The following is a 9,984-nucleotide window of genomic DNA, read 5'->3' as shown; positions in this document are numbered from 1 at the left end:
TTTAGAACATAGTCCAGTGGTAGAAGATGATGGTATATCAGCAACCGCGGTAGGAGTTTCCATTACTTAAGTGATGACTACTTGTACCTGTCATGAGCTTAGTGCTTTATCGAATCCCATGGCATTCTGACTGGACTGTTAGAGAAGGCTTGCAGGGCTGGGGTGGTCTGGTGGATGCTCATGAGATGCTGACTTGGAACATGGGATTCTGGGAAGAGTCTGAGGCAGAAGACCCATGGTCCAGTCCAGGCTGGCTCTGTGATTCATTTATCTGGCTTGTAATTTTGTACATGTCATCTTGTTTTTCTGTACTTCAGTCTCCTAGGTCCTATAAATGGTGGCTTCTATAACTACATATAGGGCTAATGATTATTATAATTATTATAACCAAGCCCACATGAAGTACTTTTACAAGTTAACCTTGTTTAGGTCATCTTGTCTGATGCAGTCCTGTGAGGCAGGTCCTAGGATTAGCATCTTGCCATTTTGCAGATGAGGCAACATAACTGTGACTTGCTGAAGATCACACAGCTAAAAGTGGCAATAACAGGACTCAAACTCAGACAACCTGACTCTAAACCCTGTGCTCATAAGCTTCAGTTCAAGTTGAAAATCAGGTCAGATTACCAGGTAAAGGTGAGTTTGTGGCTTAGGTTGAAATTGCTGATGTTAGACTGTTTTGGCCTAGGAAAATGTCAATGCCAGAGGTTCACCTTAATCTACACGAGAGGGGTGTCTGATGTTGTGAGGACATAGGCCATGCTGACCTGGCATATGTGGCTTTCTATCCTAGAGTTAATGCTTCCTGCACTGTGGCCTTTGACGCTGTTGTGGCCAGGCCCAGATACCATAACTGTCCTGTGCTGTGATACTGACATGTGCATCCTGGATATCTACCACAGAGCCTCTTACCCGTCAGTACTCTGATGGGACACCCCTCATCTGTCACCAGTCACACATCCCACACCCTGCCCAGGTAGAACTCCTTCCTCTGTTTGCACCAATATTTCAGCACCCTAGTCTCTGCAAAAGGATTTGCCTTGACAACCTTTGCATGTTTTTAGTATTTTGTCTTTGTTGCATGAAAATGGGTAGAAAACAGAAGTGACTGCAGCTACCAGTGATAGGAAGCTGAAGTATCATCCACTCGATAAAAGAGAAACAAAGGTGGAGAATATTAGATGTGGTGAAAACGTAAAATCTTATTCCCCACTCTGTCACGTGTTTGCTGCACTTAAGCTGGTAAACTTTGTGAAACTGAAGGAAAAGGACAAAAAAGACAACTTTAAAGTGTGTATGAAATGTTAAAAATACATGCCCAGAATTAAGTTGGAAAGGTGAGCAATCATTTGGGATTTTCAATTTTTTTTAAGCTTTCTGGGGCAGAATTTCCACCCCCTACCACTTGTGCTTATGATATGAGCATTAAAACAACTTCTGCCCATTTGCAGACAAGTTTTGAGGAATGCATGAGGTTGGAAAGAGTCTGTAATTGATCTGTTCTTTTGCTCCCAGTGAAATAATATGCAAACCATTTTCTTCCTTCTTGTTTCTTCCGTTGAAATAATGCATTGGCATCCCATTAACTTCTTTCTTCCAGACCTCGCATTTCTCCTCCCTGATTTTCCTTCCCTTTGCCTCATATGGGAAGTGAGGGCTGTGTGATGTCACCCCATTTCCCGATGGGCTCTCCTCAGTGTTGATAGGAAATAAAATATTCCAAAGCTGAGGAAGGTGGGCTTTGGAGTGACGCAGGCCTGGCTTGTAACTGTGGAACTTTTGATAAATAACTTAAACTTTTTGACCCTGTAAAATGGAGATACTGTGAGGTATTGGGGAGAGGGCCTATCATGAGTTTTAAATGAGACAAGACATTAGTGTCCATACACTAGTGCATGATGGTAACTTCTGGGGTGGGGAACAAGTGTGGATACTCGTGGGGGCCAGACAGGTGCTGGGTATAAGGCAAGAGGGAGGAGTGGGGACTGTGGAGAACCAGGTATGGCAGCTCTAGCTGCCAGTCACTGTGTAGGACTGGGTGCCGCTGAACTATCCAGTTTTTTAAGAGAAGCTGGAAACCTGGTCCTTTTGGGGTGCAGTCTCTTTATTCTTATATATTACCGATTTGAATTGAAGTCTGCCATCTGATTTTGCCAGTTTGCAACTTCTCGTAAGCACTTATCAAAAGGTAGCTGCTGTTTTTATTTTAGATCCTCAGTCCTTCATCTGCTGTCCTGAAATTTGAAAAGCTTGAAAACAAAAGATTGTTTGTAACTACCAAGGCAGCAGAACTTGACCTGAAGGGAGAAAGTCTAGTTCTAATCATCATTGTCATCATTTATCCCACATAGAGTTACCTATGAATAGGCTTTACCACAGAAATATCAATGTGCATGATTACCAGGGGCTCTGCAGACCCTGCTGGGGTTGTTTCAAAATACAGGACGTAGGCCATACATTACCTTTCTAAAATTGGAAAAATTCTGAATTTGGAAACACATGTGCACCTGAATCTCAGACCTGCATCTTTCTAAGTATGCTTCTTCCCGTTATAAATGTTTTGGCAAAGCTAGGGACTGCATCTTTAGCTGCTGATGGTGGAGGATCTGGGCATCGTTCCCAGGTCTGCAGCCTCTTTCGGCCTGGGCCTGTGCATCGAGGTCCTCCTAGGCACTGACCTAGGAGTCAGGTCCCCAGGTGTTTTGTTTTCATAAGGCTTCAGGCAGCTCCCTTTGCAGCCAGGGCCGCAGTCTCTTCCTCTTAACCAGAATTTTATGATTTCTGGAAATTTCATTTGGTCAGCCTTATCCCCTCCTCCCCCCATGCCCAAATAAAAGAGATTAAGAACCGGCACTCTCTTGCCTTGCTCTGCTCATAGGGTTGGGGGACAGAATATTTTAACATAATAGGATTTTTCCCCTCCGGTTGGTAGGAATAAATCTGCAGCTACTGTTTTATTGGAAATCCCAGCTGAAAATAAAAATGGTGCAATTCAATCTCAGATTTAGCTGGTTACTTACTTTTCACTGAGTCCCCAGGGCTCTGCGGTTGCTGGGTTTGTGTTGGCAGTGGGTGCTCAGTCGGATTTAAAGGGCCAAGCAAATGGGGTTGGTGGGAGGTGTCCCGACTCTCTTACCACTAGGAGCCGGTTTATCCAGCATGGGGGAGTAGGGCAGGGTATTGTGGCCAGCTCACTCCTCTGTCTGAAGGCTAGTGTCCAGGAGGGAGCTTGGTGGGTGGTAGCGGGTATCTTCAACCTTGACTGATGTAGGTGTTTTGGGTTTCTTTTGCAGGCTGACGGAGCCAGTGCAGCTGGAAGGAAAAGCACTGCCAACAGGTACAGCCCTTGCCCACACCCCCGGCCCCTAGCTCGGGTCCTCCCACCCCAGGTCTTCACGACTAACAGCCACCATTCTCAGGTCCTCACCTTCCACCTGAAAGGATGGATGGTCCAGGCCAGCCCTCTTTGCTGACAACTATTCACGCTTCCCCGAAGTATGTGAGATCATTGGCGGCATTTTCCATGTGCCTTCCACGGGTACCTGTGACTAGAATCAAAGGATGACTTATTCCTGAACTGGCCATTGACCACGCAAGTTGGGGATAACTTAGGATTAAAGTACAAGACCAGGCCGGAAGACCTGGGCTGGAACCCCAGCTGGGTTGGGCACCGTGAACTCCAGGGGTCATGTGGGTTATGTTCTTATCTCCTCGAACCAGTCACCTCAAAACAGGGAGATGGGGTGCTCCAATTAGCCAAACCTGGGATATGTCCTCACCCTTGAAGCTGGAAGGAGATAGGAGAGGGATGGTCTCCAAAGGAAAGCTGAGTTGTTGTTACCAAAGAAAGGAGAAAGAGATACTAGGCAGACCCAAGCTGTGGATGTCACCACAGGTGGCACAGGTAGGTAGTTGGTAAATGTTAGCACCAGTGTAGCTGCTACTGCTGTTCCATTGGATAGGGCAGGGCTGGAGAGGCCACTTGAACTTTATTTGGGGCACTGAATGCAGGAAAAAAGTAAGGGACAGACGAGAGAGCTGGCTCCCCAGACCATATCCACAAAATCTGGAATAGACCCTAAGGTCACCTGTTAGAGTTGAAGACTGGGTTGTGAATGCTATGCAGGAGCATTTGCCCGTTAGTCCATGAAACACTAGTTCTTTAAAATGTTAATAGATTTTTTTGTGGGGAGAAAAATGTGGTTCTTTTCATGGCCAAATAAGTTCAGGGGACAGTGGGTTAAACAAAGTTAAAGAGGGCTCTATGCTGTGGGACTTTTCAGAGTCTTTAATGTGCTAACGTGCACGCTTGAGAACTTCCAAAAGAGCAATGAGAATATTGTTTTTCTCAGACTTCTTAACCACGGGACCCTTTTATTGAAGTTCATCCCATTGAGCAAGTGTTCCCTTAGAACATACTTAGGGAAACCATGGAGAGGTGCTGAAGCTCTCTGAGCAGACGAGTAGCGTTTAGTTTTGTGTTTCAGGAAGATCACCCTGACAGCCATTTGCCAGGTGGATTGGAGGTGGATAGAATGGAGGCCTTACACCAGGCCAGAGGTCTCTGTGACTCAGTATGGCCTGACAAATATGCTTTGCAGGCTGTGGGGTCTATGGCAGTTTCTAAGCTCTGTCTAGTTGGAAGTAAGCAGTAAAGCCAGGATGTCTGCCCGGGTCTGACTTCTGTGATACATGCACTTACCCACCATGGCTTCCTGTTTCTCCGTGAGAAGTGGTCAGTTAACATGAGTTATGGGAGCCTACTTGGGGCCAGGAACTGTGCTGTAGTCTGGGGGCCTATCAAGAAGGCTAGGAGAAGCTCATGGGCAAGCTTACATTGATTCTGGGATTAAAACTAATTCTTTGAAAAACCAACACAGTAGTACTGTGGAGTGACACGATGTTCAGTCTGAGAAGTGAGTTACACATGAAACATCAAGGGAATGTTAGTGGCAGTCTTAGCCAGCACCACTAGCAAATTTCTCTCTGGCCAGGTGGGATTTAGATGGGTAGACACTCTGTAGAGCTTTGGAGCTTGTTTAGTTCCTACTTCAAATGGAGAAATGAAGGTCCTAAGGTCCCCCAAAGTCAGAATGAGGCTAAACAGCCCTGGGCGGGAATGACCTTGAAGGACCCCCGCCCCTCTGACGCACCTCCCCTCACAGCTATGCCCGGCACACGCTGTTATGATGCCGGGCCAGCTTTCATCCCAGAGCCTTCCTCTTGGCCTGGAACACGTAATGTTGTTATTTCTCCGGAGGGCCTCTGGCTAAACCCCAAAACCAACAGCATGGGCTGCTGAAGAATTAGTGTTAAATTGAGGGGGACAAGGAGAGGTGGTGTTTCTGATCTTAAGAAACAACCGAATGTGGTTTGGTTTACTTCCCTGTAACCCAACCTGGGTTGATTTTACAAGACCAGTGATCCCAGCACTTGAGGTTAATGTCGACCTGATGTGCAGGTTGCAAATCACGTAGCACAACTGTAGCCAAACCTCACTTATTCTAAGGGGCATGAGGGCTATGGGCCTTAAACTGTGGAAAATTCTAAAGGAAATGCAGTTTTTATGATCAAGTAAATGCAGTTACAGGCTTGCTGTAATGAAGAATTATGCCCTCTTTTTGGTCAACTGAAGGTTTTCAGAGCTGGAAGGACTCTATGGATAATCTAGTCCACCTCTCTCATTGTGGAGATGAGAAAACTGGGGAGAGAAGAGGTTATGTACTTGGTAAATGTTAGCAGTGTTTCTTTGTTGTAGATACCCGATGCCTAACAAGCGAATAGGATCTTGTAGACAGGGAGGTTGCGGTGAGATGATGAAACCAAGTCTCATTCTTTCCACATTCACTGAGTGCCTACTAAGTGCTGGGTGCTGTCCTAGGTGCTGGAAGCACAGCAGTGAACAAAATAGGCCAAAACCCCTGCCCTCCTGGAGCTGATGTTCAGGTGGGAGTGGAGCAGATGTAATAAATACATAAATTGTATGCTTGTTAGGTGGGAACAAGTGCTGTGGAGTGGAGCAGAGAGAGAGCAGGAAAGGGTGTTTACTCTTTCACTTGAGGGGTTGAAAGGCATTGTAGGGGAGGGCAACTTGTGAACAAGGACCTGAGAGCCTGAGCCAAGCAATTGTTTGGGGAAAGCACATTCCAGGCAGAGAGAACAACAGGTGCAAAGGCTCTGGGGCTAGAGCAACAGGAGGGAGGCCAGCATGGAGACCCTTGGAAACTCTGTCAGGATTTTGGCCACTGCGGGAGATCAGGAGTCACTGGAGAATTTAATCAGAGCAGTGCTATATGATTTGGTTTTTAAAAGATCTTTCTGGCTGCTAGGAGAATAAACAGCAGAAGGTAAGATGTTATAAGAGGTGTTGCTGAGGGTTCAGGACAGACAGACCTTAGAAAGTGGGCTTGGAGGTGAGTTTCTGAAGGGCTGTTGTTTTCAGGCCTAAGGACTTCAGTTCAGCAAAGGATTGCTGTGAAACCTGCATCCAAAAATGTACAGCCTCCTGCTGGGGCCTGGGATGACCTCAGAGTGAAGCAGCCATACCCCGTGGCCCCCACTTTCCATGCCCTCTTGCATCCCCAGTCTGGTCTGTCTAGCATCTTCCTCACCCTCTCTCCAGCCCTGCTGAGGTCCGAGCAGCTCAGCACAGGGTTGAAGCCCCAGTCTTCCTGGGTTCAGATTCTGGCATTCTCTGTTGCCCGGAATGTGATCTTGGGCTGGTTACCTCAACTCCCTGCATTTCAGTTTCCTTATCTGTAAAATGAGGATTAGATTGGGCCCCCCTCATCGTGATATCAATAAGGATTAAATGTCATCATAGTATATATGCCCTTAGCATAATGCCTGGCCCACAGTAGGTATTCAGTAAACATTTATTTTAACCACCATCATGCTGGGTTCCAGTTTCTACCAGGAGATAGCAGATAGGTAGCAGTTGATTCCTCATGGAGCATCAGAGAGAGGGCTGGAGGGAGGGATGAAGGTGGGGAGGGAACTTATGTTTGTTGAGGGCCTCCCACCATCTGGATACTATGTCTTGTGTCTCATTTGATCCTCCCAGCAGCCCTTCCAGCTAGTGATTGGCATTCTTCTTTTTCAGAGGGGTTTGAGGGATAGATTTGTCCAAGATCACCTAGATAGTAAAATAGCTTTGGCCCTAGCTGTCTTACCCCTCAAGCCAGGGGGCTTCTCATGGGTGGACCATTTGATCTGATAACCACATGTGTGCAGCTGCATAGTTATTCATAATAATTTCTTGTTTCATGTTTTGGTTTTTAGCAGTAGAATGCAAGTGCCCCTAAACAAATTGACTTCACTTGCACAAAATTTCACAGTAATATTGAGTATTCCTAATCCAGAAATCCAAAACGCTCCAGATTCCTAAACTTTTTGAGTGCCAACATGATGCACAAAGGAAATGATCCTTGGAACATTTCAGATTTTAGATGTCTGGATTAGGAATACTAAACTGGTAAATATAACGCAAATATTCCAAAATCAAAATAAATGAATAAATAAATCTGAAATCTGAAACATTTCTGGTCCTAACGTTCCACATAAGAAATCCTCAACCTATAGTCAGCCCAGTGGTCATCATAGAACTGTATGGTATTAGTAGAATGCGCTATTTGAAAACTGGGTATGTTTGAGTCAGGAGGCATCTTCATCTTGGCTCTAGGCTCATGTTCCTGTTACTGGGAGCTCAGATTTAATTTCCAGAAATATTTTCAACCTACCAAAATTTGGGCAAAGTTTGTCCACAAAAATTATAAATTGCAGGTTGAATCTGGGGGCTCATCTACTTATTCCAAAAGGGCCAGATACTTTTTTGGTGGGCAGAGTTCACTCTCTGCTTAATAAGTTACCATTCAACCTAGACTCTGTAAATAAGGCAGATTCTTGGAAATTCATGCACGTCATTAGGTTTACCTTCTGGAGACAGCCACAGAAATGCAAACCACTACTCACGTTCATCAAAATCTGTGCCAAAATTTTTGCCAAAGGACCCTTGAAGTTGGGGTGGTCCAGCAAAGGGAATTGATCGTGGTCTCTAGGGAGCCTCTGCTCAGTCCACCCCATGAGCACAGGCCTCCCTCTGGTGCTCCTTGCACAGAGTAAGGAAGTTCTTCTTGTGTACCTGTGGCTGCTGGTTCAGTGCTCCAAGTCATGCCTTTCCCTGAAGGAGCACAGTCTTGAGAATGCTCAGTAGGAGGACCTGACCTGGGTGCTTCTTGAGGTCCTTCATGACAGCAGTCCTTGATCTGAGATGGCACCTCTGGACGTTTCCACGACCTCACCGTCTGGCTCTGCTTTCGGAAGAGAAAATTTGTACACTGGGCTTGAGTTTCCTACAGAATCCGTGCAGAGGGTGATGGCTAACTATCAGGACACCCCAAACCTGCCTTCATGATCCCTCCTGTCCTGCAGTGGCCTTCCCTGCAGTGTGTGTCCCCATCCCTCCCCCTCCCTGCAGCTACACAGATGGTGGCCTTGCCCATCCTCCTTTTGTCTTTGTAGGGGCTAAAAACTTCTGTTTTTGTTTATGAGTACTCCACCGGTGGCCTGTGAGCTCCTCTTTTTCATAGTTGGACTAGACTTGTCCCGTTTTGTCTGGCTAGTGCTTAGTAGGGATGGGAGAAAAGAACTGACATGTATCAAGGCCCTCTTAAGTGTATGGTGCCTTCTGTCCATCTGTCCTCTGATCTTTTAAAGTACCCTTAGCGGTTAGTATTAACAACCCTGATTTGCACATGGGGAAAGGAAGGGGTGGGCAGGTTAGGAAACCTGGCAACGGTCCCTGCATCTGCTCTGTCATTCCCAAGCACCTTGTGAGGACTGGACCATGTAATTAGGAGAGTCTTGTGTGTGCTTCAAGGACAGTATGCCTCGCCAGGGCTGAGCTCTCACCATAGGATTTTGGAGTCAGAGCTGGCTGGCTGCCACCCACTGGTTTAGGGACTGTGGGATGGAGGCCAGTTGTAATGTCAGGATGGAGACAGCACCATGGAGGGATGGCAAAGCTATGTCAGCAGCTAGGCAGCACAGGGCATCAGCCAGCGATGTGGGCAGGAAGGTGGAGGAGTTGCAGTCCTTCTGGGGAGCTTCTTCATCCTTCCATTCCTAGGGGAAGATGGTGAGCCCTGACCTCTGGAATCTGTGTGGGATCTCATGTGTGTTCAGAGGGTCTCTGCAGGACAGTGGGTGTGGGGCCCTCGTTGGCCTCCATTCCCTATCTGCCTGTTGGGGGATTCTATCTGGGTGAGAGTTCCCGGATCTACAGTGTCCTCAGTGTCCCCACAGCTGTGTGAGAGGAGACACAGCGAGTTGGCTCTTTGGAGAACAGTACACATTGCTAACAGAGCAGAACTGAGCCACCGCCAGATGCATAGGAGAGCGCAGGCTGCGTGTCTGTTTAAAATGCTGTTGACAGTACTTCTTTTCAGTGGCCTGGGCCAGCCTTCCATGTGCCACAGCACCCGCAAAAGGAGTTCCCAGCTGTAATTTTCGAGACCCAACCTGCTAAATTTTGGAGTTTGTGATTTGACAGGGTTGCCCAAGACTCTTGCTTTTTCCAATTCTAGGTCTAGATTAACCAGGAAATTTACTCTTGATATATAAATCACAATGCTGTCTTTCTGAATTCCAATACTACCCAGCGTTGTGGCTGACTGACACCATACATTGAAGAAAATTAAGTGCCTATGAATTATCGCAAACTAATGATATACTTATGCATTGTAGGTTATTTTGAGTTTCTAGACTGTTAAGAGTTGTTTAATAGGTTAACAGTTTTAATCTATTAATCTAATCTTTTCTACTTGACTATTTATTAAAATATACCAGTGATACATGACAGAAATGGAAGAGTAGATAATTTGGAGGGTTATTAAGGAATAGGTGATGGTGTGAGGATTTGAAACTTGGACGGAATAGTAAGTACAGACACAGGCCTCGTTCCCGTCTTTGTAGATCACGTTCTCC

General features: G+C 46.3%; 1 protein-coding gene across 3 annotated transcripts in view; it reads left to right on the top strand.

The window, feature by feature from the left end:
- The first annotated feature begins 3,295 nt into the window (after positions 1–3,295).
- The window catches only part of ZNF618 (zinc finger protein 618), a 79,967-nt gene continuing 73,278 nt past the window's right edge, over positions 3,296–9,984 (top strand). For all 3 annotated transcript variants that reach the window (XM_008050162.1, XM_021708619.1, XM_021708618.1), the window contains exon 1: positions 3,296–3,337. The gene's annotated coding sequence lies outside the window, so the exon portion shown is untranslated. The remainder of the gene's footprint in view (positions 3,338–9,984) is intronic.

Source organism: Carlito syrichta, unplaced genomic scaffold, assembly GCF_000164805.1.
Source record: "Carlito syrichta isolate Samal-C Ts95f unplaced genomic scaffold, Tarsius_syrichta-2.0.1 Scaffold143111, whole genome shotgun sequence".
NCBI lineage: Eukaryota > Metazoa > Chordata > Mammalia > Primates > Tarsiidae > Carlito > Carlito syrichta.
The sequence above is the reverse complement of the archived record's forward strand: the minus strand, read 5'-3'. Positions and strand labels throughout refer to the sequence as shown.